Source organism: Papaver somniferum, chromosome 10 (genome assembly GCF_003573695.1).
Source record: "Papaver somniferum cultivar HN1 chromosome 10, ASM357369v1, whole genome shotgun sequence".
In the NCBI taxonomy this organism is placed as follows: Eukaryota; Viridiplantae; Streptophyta; class Magnoliopsida; order Ranunculales; family Papaveraceae; genus Papaver; species Papaver somniferum.
The window spans coordinates 1,338,302-1,357,012 of record NC_039367.1 but is presented as its reverse complement, the minus strand read 5'-3'; the positions used below and the strand labels follow the sequence as shown (position 1 = coordinate 1,357,012).

At 35.6% G+C, this 18,711-nt stretch overlaps 1 pseudogene; it reads left to right on the top strand.

Moving 5' to 3' along the window:
* The first annotated feature begins 758 nt into the window (after window positions 1-758).
* LOC113319510 lies at window positions 759-9,465 on the top strand (annotated as a pseudogene).
* Window positions 9,466-18,711: the final 9,246 nt, after the last annotated feature.

Below are 18,711 nucleotides of genomic sequence, written 5' to 3'. Positions count from 1 at the left end.
CTTTTTCCTTGTTTTCATTTCTGAAAATTGTTTGGTAGGATAAAAACAGTTTTTGAAAACCAAGGAAAATCAACTAAATCAGATCAAATGTAAAGACTCGTCTAACAGATAGTGATACTGACCATGACTCACTTGCAGTCATTCCCGCGATCTCTTACTTTGTTCTGAAAATAAAAAGAATGACTCAAAAAAAAAACACAAAAAGTCATGCACAGTAATGTCATGGCTCAAGAGGCGGTTGGACTCCTCAAAAGAGTCCAGAAAGTCATGCACAGTAATGTCATGACTCCGGTTCGAGAGAGTTTGTTTTCCATAGGTTAGGATTTGCAATTCAAAAAGGGCTTATGGCGCATCTTGTTGCGCGTTTGCCTATTTCGTTGATGTGATTATGTGAACGAGAAAACAATAATTTGTTGTTTTTAAAAACAAAGAATAAATAGAAAACATTTTCTGAAAATGTCTCTCCCAAACCCGTTTTCTCTTATTTTCTGTTTTCTCAGTTTTTAAAAACAAAAATCTGTTTCTGAAAACTATACCAAACTCGCTCTAACTTTCGTGGAAATGAATTTGAGATGTAACTGCCAATAACGACCAAGGAAGCGACCCAGAAAAAAAAGACGAAACACTTATGGCCTACTTTAGGCCGGCACACGACTGTGAACGTTATAACCGCTACGACCTATGTGACTTGGGATGGGATCAGTGACCTATCTGAATCAGGTCTGACTTTGAACCCATTCCCCTCATTTATAGGTCGACTCAGGTACCTGCCTTGTTGCGAAAGATTTCTCGCCTATACAATCTGTACATTTCTTCACTACCAATTCTCATTTCTTCCTCCCATTTCCCACCTCTAAAACCTCAAATTCTACTCCTCTGGTTATTTACTTGAGACCAGAGAGATGACGACTGATCCAAACCCTAAGAAGAAGAAGAATGGTGAGAATTCAGAACAAGCTACTCAGAAAGCACCATTAAAAGATTCTAAGAAGAAAAAGGATGAAAAGAAAGATGAAGATTTGGTCTGTTTTAAACCCTAATTTTGTTTTTCGTTTCTATAGAAACTTCTCAATCTGATTTATATCGGTTGTTTTGAAATTACAGTCGGATGAGGATTTGGCTCTTAAGCAACAATTGGAGCTGTATGTAGAAAGAGCTCAGGATGTTGATCCTGATGTTCAGAAGCAAGCGTTAGAAAGTATGAGGTAATTTTACAGACTGTGTTATCTGTAATTTGGTAGTTTTTCAAGTAATTTTACTTTGTGTAATTTAGTGAAACCTTTAATTAGTGTTCAATGAGACTGTTATAATCAATGTGGTGATGAAGTTCTTCTTTTCTTTAATTTTGTTTGTGCTCTTCAATGACAATGCTGGCTACATAATAGTTTGAATTATCAATTCATCTAACGCAATGTCAACTTCTGTTGACCATAACTAGCGGATGCTGTGTAATCTTAAGCAGTATATTTTGGAACTCTAAATCAATTGGAGATTATACACTCCAATATTATATAGAAATTGGTATTTCAGCTTTAGTTTAGTAGTTTGAAGATTGTAAACCAGTGGTTATGTTTGTACTGGGTTTGTCCCATCCTTTTTAAGGAGTTTTTCCTTAGGTAATGCAGAATCCTATCATTTTTGTTATAATTGATCATCATCATTCTTAGAGTATAAGAAATGGATTAAAAATATAAAAAATCATTTTGGTTACATATGGATACTCTGGTATTCTGCCTCATATATGTTGTGTTAGATCTGTTATTTTTCTTGCCTCATTCCATGCCATGACATTGATTTCATGTTTTTAACTTACGATTCCTGGATTGTGGTATGAGCCACAGTGCCAAGCCGGCTTGGCTCAGGCAATATTACTATTTAGTGTATGTTCTAGTTGTGTCATATTGGCTCGGTGCTAATGAGCATTCTAATTAAATATCCCAATATAATTAGCCTTCTATTGAGAGATCCAAATGGCTTTAATGCTTAGCCATATCAGATCTCTCATTCCGATGTTATGGTGATTCAACTGCATTTTGTTAAGTACATTCGGCTACTTTTGCACTTTTAAAAAATGACTGGATATTAGATGATAATTTGTTCTGCTTAAAAGATGTTGAAGACTGATTCCACGTTTGACGTGGTATTTAACTGTCATGTCCAATTGTCCAATTTGAAACTCAATTGTACTTTCTCTTTTTCCTGTAGGCAGGAAATACGTACCTCAACTAGCTCAATGACTTCTGTTCCAAAACCACTTAAGTTTCTCCGGGCACACTATGGAACTTTAAAGACTTACTTTGAAACAATGGAAGATTCAGAGCTGAAGGTGCAACTTGCTCAGTTATCCTTTTAGGTTTACCTATCTGGATTATTTGCAACTTATCTGTTTCACTTATTCTCTTAAACTGCAGGAATACCTAGCTGACATACTTTCCATTTTGGCATTAACTATGTCTGTTGAAGGAGAACGGGTAGGTGAAAGCATATACTTTTCTCTTTGTTTCTTCAGTCACAATTTGAACTATAATAAAGGGAGAAACCTTGAATTGTAATTATGACATTAGATGAACTTATAGGGCTTGTTTTTCGTTTAAGGGTCCTTCTAATCTGGCATAGTTTTCTATAAAATTACTTGATTACACCAGCTCATTTTAACATTAATAATTGCGTCAAATATATGTTGTCTAGGCTGGGTATTGTAGGTTATCTTCATAGAACACAGCAGGATCAATATATGTATATATATATATTATTTTTATGATAAGATAAATCATGGTTTTTATTTGTAGTTGAGTATGCTATTATATTCCTTTGTTCTTACTTGTTTTCTCTTTTATGTAGGAGAGCCTCAAATACAGGTTATTGGGTTCAGAAGGAGATATTGATTCGTGGGGGCATGAATATGTTAGGTAGTTATCTCGACTCCTGAGAGACCTTGTTTAACTGGGTATTGAACATTTGTTGGTTGTGATATCTATAGTAGTTCTGAATGAAGTGAGTTTGTCAAGGCTTTTAGGGTCTGATTTCTTAAGCACATGATAAGGTTAATTTGGACTATATATCTAAATGGCTTAAAAGAACAATCTAGGTACCTTCAATGTTTATTTTTTTATTTTAAACCAGGAACCTGGCTGGAGAAATCTCACAAGAGTATGCAGAGAAACAGGTCAGGCATCTGTGCTGTGACTTTTGTATGGTAATTTAATAAGATCCAGCATAGTTGGGTGACTCATTTAAGGGGTAAAAGTCTTACATTGCCAATTTTATGGATTTGAATTGGACCTACTTATTATTTATGGCGGTACCTATCTTTTACTAAAAGAAAAATAAAGGTTAACTACCGTGTTTATTCTTATGGCGACGTGTCTTGTACATCGTAGCTAGATATATGGTGGCAAAGAGACCTGGGATAACTAATTACTATGACTTCTTGCTATAGATTGTGTTTGTCTTCTATTTCGATGTATTATTTAGTGTACATTGCCTTTTTTAACAGGACTCTGAAGATGACTCTGAAGATGACTCTGAAGATTCTGAAATGGATGAGTTGAAGGAGCTCGCGCAACAGATTGTTTCCTTTCACATGAAGGTACGCTTAAAAAGGATGGTTAATAACTAACTCCACATTTTGATACTCATTTACAATCAATTTGTTGCCAATTAACGCGAGTTTGATATTCGTGTTACCTTTAATTAGTTTTGTTATAAAGCTTTTTGGTTCATTCGTCTTTGTTAATCGTTCGCAGCACAATGCAGAGCCTGAAGCTGTTGATCTTCTAATGGAGGTACTTATTTCTTTAATATTACTATTAAGGTTTCTTATATTTGGTGGTTGGATTTTGTGACGAACTCTTCTTTGTTGATTTCAGGTTGAAGACCTTCATTTGTTGGTTGAGCATGTTGACGCCACAAATTATAAAAGGACATGCCTTTACCTTACTAGTTCGGCCAGGTAAAATCTTGTACGAAGAATTTGTGGCGAGGATAAAAATCTCGACACCATTATCTTTTTCTGTTTTAACATCCCGTCATGTATCATAATTACAGATACCTGTCCGTTCCGGATGATTTGTTGGTTCTGAATATAACCTATCGATTATATCTCAAGTTTAAAGAGTACCCGTCAGCACTCCGGATTGCACTTTCCTTGAATAAGTTGAAGGTGCATTTAGTTTCAGATCTTAAACATGTATTTTTGTTTTTGTTCTGCATTACCTCGTATTTAGTTTTGCCAGAACTGTTTCTTTCATTTGTGAGTTTTGATAGTGGAGGTGGCTACTTTTGCAGTCTGTGCAGCAGATGTTTATATCTTGTGATGACATTCAACTGAAAAAGCAATTTTGTTATATCCTTGCACGCCATGTAAGTTTTGGGATGCAATTTTAGTTTTACTATCTGTACTTGGGAAGGGTGTCTTTGATGTGATACCTGAGATATATGATTATTGTTCAGGGAATATTTAATTAGCGTCAGCGATAAAATGTTTGACTTAGTAGTCACTGGGAAACAGTTGTCCTGGTCAAGGAAAAGCAATGGCTCAGACCCCATTTAGACCTTAACTTTTTATATTGATACAAGAATGTGTCTAATTTTTAATAAGCATGACCTCTGCGGGTATGACTGAAAACACTCAAGCTGTGCACCAATTTGTCATTTTGTACCGACATCAGTTTTCTTAGTGCAGTTACCTTATGCATGTGCAGCAAATTTAAGGTCTGTTTGGTCAAGAGGCTTTGGTATCAGGAGTACAAACTCAAATACTTGGAGACATTCCGATATCGAATTGGCTGTGGTCATTCTACTCGTGGACCTTAAAATCATGTATTGAGTAGGATAGAGTTGTCTAGTCAACCTTAAGACGTTTTCTCAAGAAAACAATATAGTACTCATATGATATGGTGCATAAATGCCTAGTCTTGATCATTGACGTATTATCTTTCGAAAGTCATTGGTGAATTAATACTTAATGTTTTACTTGTACATATACTGTTTAGGGTGTTGACTTTATGCTGGATGATGACATGATTAAGGATGATGATGATAGGGAGGCCTGTCAAGACATAATCAACAATTTCAATCTTACTGAAGGCTATCTCAATCTTGCTCGTGACATTGAGGTCATGGAACCAAAGTCTCCTGAAGATATCTACAAGGTATCAATCAACAGATGAATGATGATTAGTTAATTTCTATATAATTACGAGGGAAACTTATGGGGTTCTTGTGGCAGAAATGCATCCTGGTATCCATCTGTGGTGATACACCTTCGCCACTATGTTGCATAATTTTTTACGCAGTTGCTTGTTTTGTCGTGGTTTTGCAGCCGTCGTTGTGTATGATTTATTGCTTATTTGTTTTCTAGGTGCACTTGATTGACGACAGGGCTAGTGCTGTGCGAGTGTTGATTCCGCCAGGCAGATTTAGCTGCTACGTTTGTAAATGCTTTCGTAAATGCTGGTTTTGGTCAGGTAAATATTTAAGACGGTTTTCTTTTTGTTATTAACATTGCCCAGTTTCTGAAGATTTAATTTTCTCCAGGATCAGTTGATGACAGTTCCTTCAGATTCTTCAAGTGTGGCGCTACAGGAAGCTGGCTTTTTAAGAACAAGGAACATGGGAAGGCTAGTGCTGCAGCAAGTCTGGTATGAGGCACAGTTTCTTTTTATTTTTTAGTAATACGACTCTGATTTCTGGTGATATATTTATGCATTTTTTCATGGTTGTAGGGTATGATTTTGTCATGGGACGTGGACAATGGGCTTGCTCAACTGGATAAGTATTCCACAGCAGTGACAACATGTCATTGCAGGTGCATTGTTAGGTGTTGGATTGCAAATTGCAGTGTCATCCACGACTTTGACCCAGTGAGTTTTTTTTTTTCCATTCACACTTATCTAATCATGTCTTTTATATGCTGAGCTGATGTCTTACACTATCCGCCCTATCAGGCAATGGCGCATCTAAAAGACTATATAAATAATGCAGATTCAACTGTTCGTATTGGAGCCATTATGGGATTAGGTTTGGCATATGCAGGGACCAAAAATAAGCAGGTAAATTTCTGTTTTGAAACTTCAATGAGAGTTGAATTTATGCTTTTAATGTAAAATGTTTTTCATCATGGTTGTTAGGTCTTCCGACGTGAAGAAAAAAATCTTGTGGTTCTATGGACGGAAGGGTCTGTTTTTTTTGTCTGCGCCTGTATGTTTCTTTATTTGGCTCATTCAAATTGGGGATAATTAAATTATTGCACATGGCATTGACTCAGTGGTTATCAGTTTAGCTCTTATAGCGAGAGTAATTAGTCGTCATACTGTTTAGTGTTCAAGAGTGTGAGACACGACGTCTTGTTCTGCTGTCAAGATGTTTCTTAGAGAATGCTTATTTCTTTACCCTTTTTATCTTTAATTTATTGGTAATGTAGTAAATGTGTGTTGAATAAGTGAATCACTCTGCAGATTTATGAGCAGATTCATCTGAAATTATCTCCAATTCTAGGGATACAAAGGCACCTCTTGATGTGATTGCGTTTGCAGCAATCTCATTGGGCTTGGTCTTTGTGGGTTCTTGCAATGAGGATGTTGCTCATTCTATATTTTGGGTTAGTGACCGAACTGAGGCCGAACTTGGTGAGCCTCTCACTCGTCTTCTACCGCTTGGTCTAGGCCTTCTCTACCTTGGAAAAAGGTAACTTAGCATTTCAGCATTCACTTTGAGGGACCTAAATTAAGGCTTTACACTTTTAATCTGTTCTGTATTAGGCATTTATAACTTCAAACTTGTGTGATTGGCAGGAAAGAGTGGAGGCTACTGCAAAAGTTTCCAAGACTTTTCATAAAAAATAAAGAAATTTGTGATATGACCTTATTATCTTGTGCCTATGCTGCACTGGAAATGTCCTTGAGGTTTCACTCTATTTGTCATTATTGTTGCACTTAAGAAAATCTATTGGTTGCATGGTGAGCTATAATGTCTCATTATTCTTACAGGTTCAGCATCTTCTGGGACAATGTTCACAACATCTTGAAAGGGCGAGACCCATCAAGGACCTGCTGTGCTTGGAATTGCTATGGTAGCAATGTCGGAAGAGCTGGGCCTTGATATGTCATTCGGTCACTAGAACACTTGTTGCAATATGGAGAGCAAAATATCCGCCGCGCTGTTCCGTTGGCTCTTGGAATCCTCTGCATATCCAACCCAAAGGTATCCAGCCTTGCAATGGCGACATACATACTTATGTTATCTGGTGGTAGCTAATCAGTTGATTTGTACTACCATTTCCCCACTCGTTTGACATACACCAATACGTGCTGTGCTTCCACGACGAACCACTGGCTGTTTGTGGTCGGTAGAGCCTCTACTGCTCTAGTTTGCCATTCTAGAGAACATTTAAAACCATTTCCCCATCAATTTGGTTTTCCTGCTGCAAATTTCCTTACCTTCTAAAATTGTGGTATGTAATTGAGTACGAGGAATTGAAATAGAGAGTATTGAGGAATTACCTGGTGCTGTTCTTTCTTTTCATGAAGTATTTGTAAATTCTGTTTATTTAACTTTGTATTCCTGGCTTAGGTAAATGTTATGGATGCATTAAGCAGGCTTAGCCATGACAGACTCGGAAGTGGCAATGGTATGTTAGTGATGCAGAGCGTGGGTTCCAACTGTGCAAAATGTTGTAATACATTTTGTCCTAATTCTGTAGCATAACTTGTTCTGTGTGTCTTGCAGGCAGCCACTATTTCTTTGGGGTTGGTAGGTGCTGGTACCAACAATGCTCGAATAGCCGGCATGCTTCGCAATCTTTCTAGTTACTATTACAAAGAAGCCAGCCTTCTCTTTTGTGTATGCTACTTATATGTTACATCTCTTTAGTATTTTTTGAGTTATAAGTTACATCCGTAATTGTTTATACTAATTTTTCTTTTAATTATTATTATGTGTGCAGGTTCGGATTGCTCAAGGTCTCGTGCATTTGGGAAAAGGATTACTAACACTTGCTCCTCATCATTCGGAGCGTTTCCTTCTGTCGCCGTAAGTAGAGCTTGCCCTAAAATTCACCTTTTTTGATCGGTAGACTCCAGGATAGTCTACTTACGCTTAAAAGGTACATGTTCTTGCTTGGAGTGGGCTAATCTACACTATTGATCATACTTTTTTTGACCCTTTTCCTAAACCGAAATATTTAGTCAAATGAAACCAGGAAAAAGAATTAGATTACTGATATCAATGATGTTTATATCAAGCCTCATAATAAGATTCACAGGCCTTGAGCTTATCACAATCGGCATGTTTTTCTCTTTATGGGCACCTCAAAGAAAATACCAGGGCATATGGATTAGCTTATCAGAATGTTTGTCTTAATATTGTTTCACGTCCCTCCTCCTCTAGACATAGTGATCTAGAGAGAGGTTCACTGCATATGTGCGAGCCCCACTGTTGTAGCCTATAGGCTCTTTCTTTCTTATGGTATCTACAAGTTGCACGCTAATGTATTCTTCTTCATTTACAGAACTGCACTTGCTGGGCTAGTTGTCGTGCTCCATACTTGTCTTGACATGAAATCTCTTATCCTTGGGAAATACCACTATGTCCTTTATTATCTCTCATTAGCCATGAAGGTACTTTTGCCAACAACTTGAACGAGCCTTTATGGATATTTGCTGACATTTGTAGTATCTGTTGTTTTTTATATTGACGCTGTCTTTTTGTTTTTCTGAATTTGATCTTATAGCCTAGAATGTTGATGACTGTGGATGAGAATCAAAAACCTTTGTCAGTGCCTGTTAGAGTCGGGAAAGCAGTTGATGTTGTTGGTCAAGCTGGTCAGCCTAAGACCATCACAGGATTCCAAACACACTTGACACCTGTTCTTTTGGGTGTTGGTGATAGAGCAGAACTTGCTACTGACAAGTATGCATATCTTACAGTTACCTCTTTTACTTCTTTGAGTTTCATAACTTACTCTTGTTTCTTTACATCTTTTTTCGTCGATTTCTTAGTTTATATATTACTTACAGCCTCTGTTTTAGTTTATATCTTTCTTTGCCTATTTGTTCCTTTACGACCTAACATTCTTGTTATTATTCTATATATTCTTTTAGGTACATTCCCCTTTCACCCATCCTTGAAGGATTTGTGATTCTCAGAGAGAATCCAGATTACCAGGAAGATAACTAGATCTGCCCATCAACATTCTAGGTTGGGCATTAGGTGGATCTCTACAGCTCTGCTTGCATTCTAAAAGATTGTAGATGATAGAATGTGGGCATACAACTTACTATCCGTTCTTTCCGTGACAAATGTCTTCTGATTTGTTATGTAATTTGTTAGTTAACTGAAAATTGCTCTCACAGCCGTTTTAACGGTGACCGTGCATTGTATATATTAATGGCACAAGATCACATTGAGTACCAAGGAATATCTTTGAAAGATAAATGATAAGAGTTACTTCTCGTGTTCAAAATATGTTGACATCTTTTCACTGCAAATCCTTATTTTGTATTTACATGGATTTGCATCTTTGAATCGGTTCTACCACACTTCCAAACAAGTTTAGAATTGGTTCTACCAATAATCCAAGACTAATATGTGACCGTTCATATCAAGACATAATGGTTAGTTGTGACCGGTCCTTCCAAGTCACATTCATGGGTTCAGATCGGTTATACCAATCACTAGGATCGTTTCTACCTAAACATGGTACTTACTTGTGATCGGTCACACCAGTCACTAGGATAGGTCAAACCAATTACAAGGATCGGTCACACAACTACTTATGATCAGTCGCATCAATTACCAGAATCGGCCATACCAATTACAAGGATTGATCATACCGTCTCATGGAGATTACTTAGGATCGGATACAACAATTATCAGGACCGGTCATACCAAATCATAAGTCTAGGTATTGTGATCGGTTATACCAAGATACATAACCCGAGTTAAGATCGGTTCTACCAACTCACAAATAGGCATCCAAAGAATATGCAATGAATAGCCGGACCAATAAACCTATTGATTTCCCTTTCGATTCATGAAACAAGCTCATGAATGTACTTCCCTTAAACAAATGTAAAACATTGTTTCCTAGGATGAAATCTTCACCGTTAACCCATATACATAATCATAAAACTATATACAAGATTATGTCGATGTCATATCTATGAAGTTCAAAAGATAGGCATTATACTTCGTAGTCTAATTCCTTAATACTATGATCATACTATTATGATCATGTCTCTTCACTAGAGTATTATATACAACATGTATAGTATGTACAGATTTGCATATTATATTCTCAATATAGCACGACTTGAAAGATGTGTTAGGATTGAAATAATTCAAGTCAATATTACTAACCTCAAGTTGAAGGATGATGTCGTCGTTGTAGTTCGTTAACTTTTTTCATTCTTCAGGTCTTCATATTAATATTTGTATGTCTCAACATTCCTATACTTTCTAGTCTAACCTAAAAGAAGTTAACTATAGTATTTAATCAAGCGACTATAGATGAGTTTTGATACTAACATATGACAACCAAACTTGACATACCAAAGTTTGGTGATTTTAACTGAGCTATGCTCCAACACATATTGTGATGTATCTGAATATTGGTAGTAGTTCTAAAATGTATCGTTGATGTCCTTGACTCTCTTGAAAGTGAAGACTCCATGTTCGTGAGTTAGAACATTAACCTCTCGGTTGACAACATGAGCAAGTTGTCTGGCTTTGGTGCATTCAGAAATAAGCTTCTTCTGGTTCCGTATCAAGACCTTTTGCTTTTCAATGATTTTGGCCTGACCATCAATTAGATGATTTATTTTTAATTGTAGATTTACAAATTTAACCTTTGAGTCATTCTAAGAATGAATTAAATCCTTGACAGACTCAACAATCCAAGAGTTATGATCTTTCCTTGCAATCATCTTTCTCAAAACAAATTCTTGAAACAAGCTCCTTACTTTGACATCTTCTTCTATATCAAGATCAATCACTTGATCTTGTTGAGTTCTCCATTTTTTTATATAGGGAAGGAGATGAATAATTATATATTCATGAACAAGAGGAACAATAGAAATCCCTTGTTATAGAAACCCTATATAAACTCTTTGTGACCTGAGTATGCGGATGTTCGCAGACTGTTCTTAAAAAGAGTTAACAGGTCAACAAAAACCTAGAGTAACATACACATCATTCACTTTCAGTCATCACATTGGTCTTCATAGCTCTATAATTAGAAGCTTCAAGAGAAAGCCTCCAAATTAGAGCACTCGAAAAACCAATATAGTACATCAGTTACTTGGAATCAAGATATGACTCAACGTTCACATGATGAAGAACAAATAATATCAGTATGGAGAAAAACTCACAATAAGATATTATATATATATATATATATATATATAGTTATTTTTTTTATATATAAGAAAAAATGAAAACACACAAGTAAAAGTAGTCATTAGTAAAACTTGAGCATCCCTCTCATGTGATCCTTTAACTCTCAGGTCAGTTACAAGGATGCTATTGCCGATACTAGGTACTAGAGTGAGACACGATATAACTACTTATATTTAGGGAAACTTCGTGATTACCTTCTGTGTATTTTCGTTTTAACTTCCTTTCCTTTCTTCTGTTACGCCTTGTTTCACTCGGTTCACGCAATGATACTCTTGTTAAAGAGTAGTCTGAGAACTTGCTCTTTTTTGAACGTACTTCAGAAGGATTTTTCTGAGAATGAAGTCTAGGACCTCTTGAAACCCGCTTTAGAACATAAGAATCATTTGAATCCAAACTTCTGAACTTAGATATGTCAGACACTCTCATTATTAATGGGAACATGGACATCAGAGCTGTTGTAAGACACAACATTATGAAAGTCACTGGTCCTATAGAGTTTTTGAAAGGAGTGACCCCCTGAAACCCTTTTTATAAGAAATCCGGTTGTCTGCAGGAAGAAATTTCATTGTTGCACCGTCAGACTATTTACTTCGTTAACTGCAAAGAGAAGTAAATTTTGAATATCAATAATTTGTTTCTTTCTAGCATAACAATGTAAAACACTATGATTCTTTATCCCGCAGAATGAACAGATTCGTGGATGAGAAACATTTGGTGATTCCCAGTTTTGACTCATAGCCTTTTCGGATATCAGCAAGTTACGTAAACGTTTCTTACCAGATATTTCCTTAGGATTAATTTTCTCCATGCGAGGTAATACTACATGAATAGTAACATCATGCACTGAAGAAGACTTACTCACTTAAATAGAGTTTTCCTTTTTCAGGGAATTACATTGTTACTGGGCTAACAAAAGAGTTGCAACCAGGTTCTCTTTTTCAACACGATTATTCAATTCAGATGAATGAGCCTTGATTAAACGTTCTTCTGTTATTAAGTCTTCTTTAACAGTATCTTCAAGCATATTAATCTTTTCACACTGTAGAGTAGTTTTTTGAAAAAGGTTTTCGATATTGTTAGAAAAAGACTTAATAACGCAACAGAGTTCTCGTTCTCTATCAAGAGACTTCTCAAGATCATCAGTAAACCGAACATATTTTTCTTCAAGAATTCTAAATTTAGAAGCTTGAAAATCAATAATCTCAGCAAATTTTTAAACTTCTTGTAAGTTCAAACTCAGATTTTTACGTATATTCAATTGTCAAATTAGTGGGAATGTTATCAGAACCTGATAGCAGAAGATTTTTACCTCTGGACTCGAAAGAATCTGCTAAGGAGTTATCCATTGAGGTAAGCCCCAGACACTTGGCATAATCAAAAACTTTGGTTGTCATGACTTTGTACGTTAAATTGAGATAAAATTTTATCCACGGTAATCAGATTGTTTCAAACACAAACTTATAGGTCTTAGTGTGTTTGCTGCTCTGATACCAATTGAAAACGCGGGGGAAGAACAACCACACCCAACTTTTCGTTCGTCAATCTGTATGGACTAAACTCCAATATAATTCTGAGAGTATCAACTTATTGAAAATCAATCAACAAAGATATCAAATAACTTTATCTCTTTCTCAACACAATCAGTAAACCAAACAGATAGGAATCCGTGAACCTGATTGGTATGAGAATAACTCGGATGGTACCAAAGACCAATGTCCGAGTGTCAATCAAGTCCTATCCAACAATCAAGGTCGGTTTTATCAACTGTGATTGAACAACGCACAACCTGTGATATTTCAATTATATACAGAAAATATAATGCGGAAAAAAAATAATACAGACACCAGAATTTTTATTAACGAGGAAACCGCAAATGCAGAAAAACCCTGGGACCTAGTCCAGACTTGAATACCACATTATATTAAGACGCTATAGACTTTATCCAACTACAAGTTAACTTCGGAATAGAATGTAGTTTATTCCTAACCAATTGTCACGCCGATTAAGGTACAATTGCGTTCCTTACACCTCTTGAATCTCGCAAGACTCTGCGCACTTGATTCCCCTAGATGACGTCCTTTATAGCCTATAAGTTGCTACGACCCAAAGTCGAAGACTTATAAACAAATATGTCTCCCACAGATAAGTATATTCTATTTGTTGTTTCCTTCTTAAGATAAAGATCAAGGTGAACAAGAAACACAACTAGTAATTCGGTCTTATACACCCGAAGAGCAGCCTAGAATATTAGTCACCTCACAATAACCTAACTGATTAACAAAAGAATTTATTGCGGAATCACAAGAGTCTGAGGCAAAGAAATTGTTGCGGTTAATTTTTATATCTTACCTATCGGATATAAATCTCGAGAAAATATTAGAGAAGATTAAACCCAATACGACAGAAAAAGTAAGATCAGGATATGCAACTACTAAGAAAATAGTTGGACCTGGCTTCACGAATCCCAAGCGAAGTTTTGAAGTCGTTAAACCTAGGTAGTAATGGTTTTCAGGAAAACTAGAAACCTAGGTTAAGAGAGAACCGAATCTAGGTTGCAACTAGGACACACGAAAGTGTAGGGATTAGGTATCCCAGATGCTAGAACTTCTCCTTATATAGTCTTTCAAATCAGGGTTGCTTACAATCAAAACTAAGATAGCTTATTAACAAAACAATTAATATTCACCGCTGGATGAACTCCTGACTTAAGATTCAAGCTAAGTTTGCTTAGAAAATAAGCAACGAATCTCCACCATTAGATGGTTTAGCTTGATACACACAAACGAAATATACTTATGGATGAACCGCACCTAAACCAAGGTAATCAATATCGGTTGTACATGCCGATATTACAGGTTTTTATCGGATATCGGAAAATACCTATACAATATCAAAAATATCGGCGATACAAAGACGAAATGATATTCTCGGTTGTACAGGCCGGTACAGACCGGTATATCGGTTTTACTTGTACACCGATAATATCGGTTTTGTGAATAAATTTTTCATCAACATGCATCTAGTATTTACAAACAAGTACAATGTCAATTGGAGAAGGTAAAAATCCCTAATATATTTATAATATAATCAATGATTATATGGTAAGATATAAGATGGAACCCATATTTCGATTGCAAGGCAGAGAAATATAAAAAATAAATATGAAGGATAATAAAAAAGATTTACCGGTATAATGGCACAACAATCATAACGTTGGCTAATAAACCACCTTGTATTTTGGAAATTTGAGATATGTGTATGATTCTTATTATTTTTTACTATGGTTTTATAATTATTTGAAATTGTATATTAAATGATGTATCGCCTGTAAAAACAGATATTATCACTTGTATAGGTGTATAGGACCCGACCGATATGATAGCGATACACGATATTAACTACCTTGACCTAAACGTATATAATGAGTTGGCTCAATAACAGTTAACCGAAGTTAGCCATATGAACACTTTTAACTTAGCTATATTCATCTAACATTTCTAGACCAAATCTGATAATCAACCAATTATGATATATAGTCAAATGTATCTAAATGTGTTTTAAGAGAGTTGTTCAAATGTCACTATCTCATAGAAATATTCATGAAGCATTTGAAACATATTCGATTTGGTTTGTAAGTGGACAAAGTACTTATACAGGAACTAATACATGAACATAATGCCACGTTTACGAACCGAGTTCGCATACCTTAAAGCATTAAGAATCCAGGGACTTCAGTTCGCAAACAAAGTTGGCAAAGGAAACTGAGTTAATGAGTATAGACAATAGTTATCATACAGAGTATTTGAAAAGTTGTCATACTTACCGATTTTAAAACCTAATTAACCCCTGAGTTCGCGAACTACCGTTATGGACCTTTCCTACAGTTCCGGACCTATCACAGATAAACTCATTCGCAAACAAGAGTTCTGGATCCAAACTAGTACTTCACAGTTCGCATACTGGGTACACATACTGTGTTGTATCCAGACATTGGTAGTAGTTCTAAAAATATCGTTAATCGATTTGAAACATCCTTGAAAGACGATAATGGTAATCTTACATATACCACTAGCTTCAAATAATTTTCAAATGATTATTTGGTCAATACGAAACATCCCCGGTTAACATCAAATGATTGCCTCAGACAGATCATGTAAGATGTTCAAGGTAATTTTCACATGATCATCTTGACTTATTATTTAGTTTCCAACAAATGAATTGTTTACAACTAAAGTTGTCAAGTAGATGATGAAGCACTCTAAGCTTTAAACTCATATTTCGAGAATTATATAAACGAGATAAATTCGACTCGAAATTTCAAATGTATATAATATAAAGTTTATATACCTATACGACTTAGTCTCATTAGTAGATAGAATTGAATAGACTTTTGAATAATAGATAAGTTTTAGTCTCCACATAAAGTTTCAATAGATCTTCACATAAAGTTTATCATTGGAGTTGAGCCTAAACCATTGTTAAAAAAAACACAAAATAACAATACTTTATATTAAAAAGTATAAATATGAGCCTGAGGTAATGTAAAAAAGTGTGGGGTGGACCTGAAGGGGTCCGTCCGGCCACCACATCTCTATGGTGACCAACTGTGTAAGATAGGACTGCACCACCCACAGGTCCAATGCATCATAGGTAAGTAACAAAGCATATACGTTTTATGCCAGACAACATCGCCCTTATGGGACTAAACTGAACTAAAAATTCCAGTAGTTCGTACCAGGGACGGGCCTAATAAGGGGATAATTTGGGCTATAGCCCATCCCTAAATTTGTCCCAGAAAAAGTTCATTATAGAAAAAAATTTAAAAATTATTTTTAGCCCATGTAGTAGTACATATTTAATATTCAGTCCATCTTAAAACTATTTTTATCCCCCTATAAATCTACATATTTAATTTTCATCCCACCTAAGATATAAATAAGAGCTAGAAAAAAGAAAAGAAAATTCCACTCTTCAACACAATTATCCCCCGTTTTACTTCTATAAACTATAAAAAAAATTTCTGTTATAGCATTTTGCTATTAAATTTTTTCCTTTTATTTTTAATTGTGCATCCATTTAGTGTTCTATAGGTGTATTACATTGTAACTTGTTATAGGGACGACATGCTTTATTAGAGGGGCGGCAGTGTAATAGTAATGTCCCTCTAGTTGGTTAGGGGATGTCCTATAGGGGGTGTAAATTAACTAGATTACCCTTCCCATTTTTTTTAACCTAAATCAAAGCTAAATTGAAAATTTGTTTTCTTTCTTCTTCTCTTCTCCTCCTCCCATCAACCGTAACCTCCATTAAACTCAAAATTTCATCGTCTTCGATTAATCGACGATTCGAAAATTAATCAAGTGTAGTGTAATGACTTATATGAGATGTTTTGAAAACCTAGTTACGATTTGGTTTATTTTGTTCGATTTAAGTTTAATTTCTATCGAAAATTAGGGTTTTAGATGAAAATTGAAATTGAAATTTCTGGGTTATGTGAGTTACGGTTGATTTTAACTCAATTACGAACCGTAACTGGATATTTTGATGTTGTTACGGTTGGTAATAGTTCAATTACCAACCGTATGTTCTTATATCTGAGAATTTTCTTCAGCTACGATTGGTAACCATTTTAGTTTACGAACTGTAACTCAATTACGGTTGGTATCGAGCATTTGGTTACGAACCGTAACTCAGTTAGGTTAGTATCGAGCATTTGGTTACCAACGGTAACTGAGTTACGGTTCGTATCGAACATTTAGTTACCAACCGTAACTGGTTTTACGATTGGATTTTCTTCAAATTTAACCAGTTACGGTTGGTAGTTCATTTATTACGAACCGTAACTTCGATTTATGGTTGGTTATGAGCACAATTTCAACCGTAATTAGCTCTGAAAATGTAAAAAAATTAAATTTTTTACGTACTTTAGATAACTTTGAGCAACAAAAGTTAGTTGGGACTAATTTAGAACTATACCCGGTCATTTTCAGGTCCTGGTTGTTCATTTTGTTGGTTAATTTCTTCAATTGATTGAAATTGACCTTCTCTTCTAAACTTTTTTTTTAAATTCTAAAAATTTGATTTTGAGTTAATATAAATGAAATTAATCATTAACACTAAACTTGATTATCATCACTAAATTAGGTTATCAATTATGAGGATTAATTTGTCATTTCCAGTATTTTTTTTACAAGGGACATCTTGAATGATCATGTAATGACCCTTTTTGTCCTATTAGAATACCGTCCCTCTAATAAACCATGACGCACCTATAACGGGTTACATTACATTAGCCACTAGGTATGCTTTTCGTCCCAAAAAAAAAATGTCGTCTAAAAAACCAAAATGTTGGGTCCGTCCCTGGTTCGTACTGTACTATGTAACACTTTGTTCTTCGAGTAGGTTTAAAAAACCAAAATGTCGTCTCTCTTTAAGTCTTTTTAACTTCCACAGTGATGAAAATACATTCATCATCGGATCAAACCCAAATAGTCAATTTCTCAACAATCTTGTTCACCAAATTGCAACATCCAGTTTGGTAGAGGCATCCCCCGGCATTTAGAACCCAGAGATGATAACAGGGTTATAGGGATCTTGCAAAAGATGCAGCTGAACGTGAAGCATGGACTAAAGAGGGCACTCTCCAGTATGCTGGGTTACGGGACATGTTGATATGTAAAAAACGAAGCTACTAGATTATCCGAGGAACTAATGTCAAGGAAGGCTGAGGCTGGAGGAATTACACTGCAAATTCAGGCAACCTATTTTCCTGCTGAATAAGAGAGTGTATTCAGGATCCAAAAGATTTCAAAACACTTGTAGTAGGGATTGCAGCTACACCATTGCTTTTAATGTCCTCAAGATTCACTAATTAGAGATTGCAGCTCTTTCTGAAAAGTCTAAACTTTTTTTGCTTCTAGGGCCATGTCGCCATGACTAGTCCCATGGGTTTGTAGTTTTGCATCTGCAAAAACAAAAAATGGTTATTGACAAAAACAGACATCGTATCGAACAATTTAATGGAGGAATAGGGAATGTTAACAAGATTAAATGTTTACCACATCAGTTGGCCGAGATCGTAGAGGGAAGGTGAAGGTCCATGAGGTTAGCTGCAACGAATATGGAGAGTATTTTAAATATGATATATCTCGAAAACTAATTACAGTCTGTAACAATGTGAACACGCAGATTAATATCATCTGAGTATTCACAAACAATGCGCGCAGACTCATGATAATACAGTAAATAGGCTGTGCCTGAAGGGAATGGATTGGTTATGTCGAATCCTTGACTCAGAGTTCTAATACTCTTCCT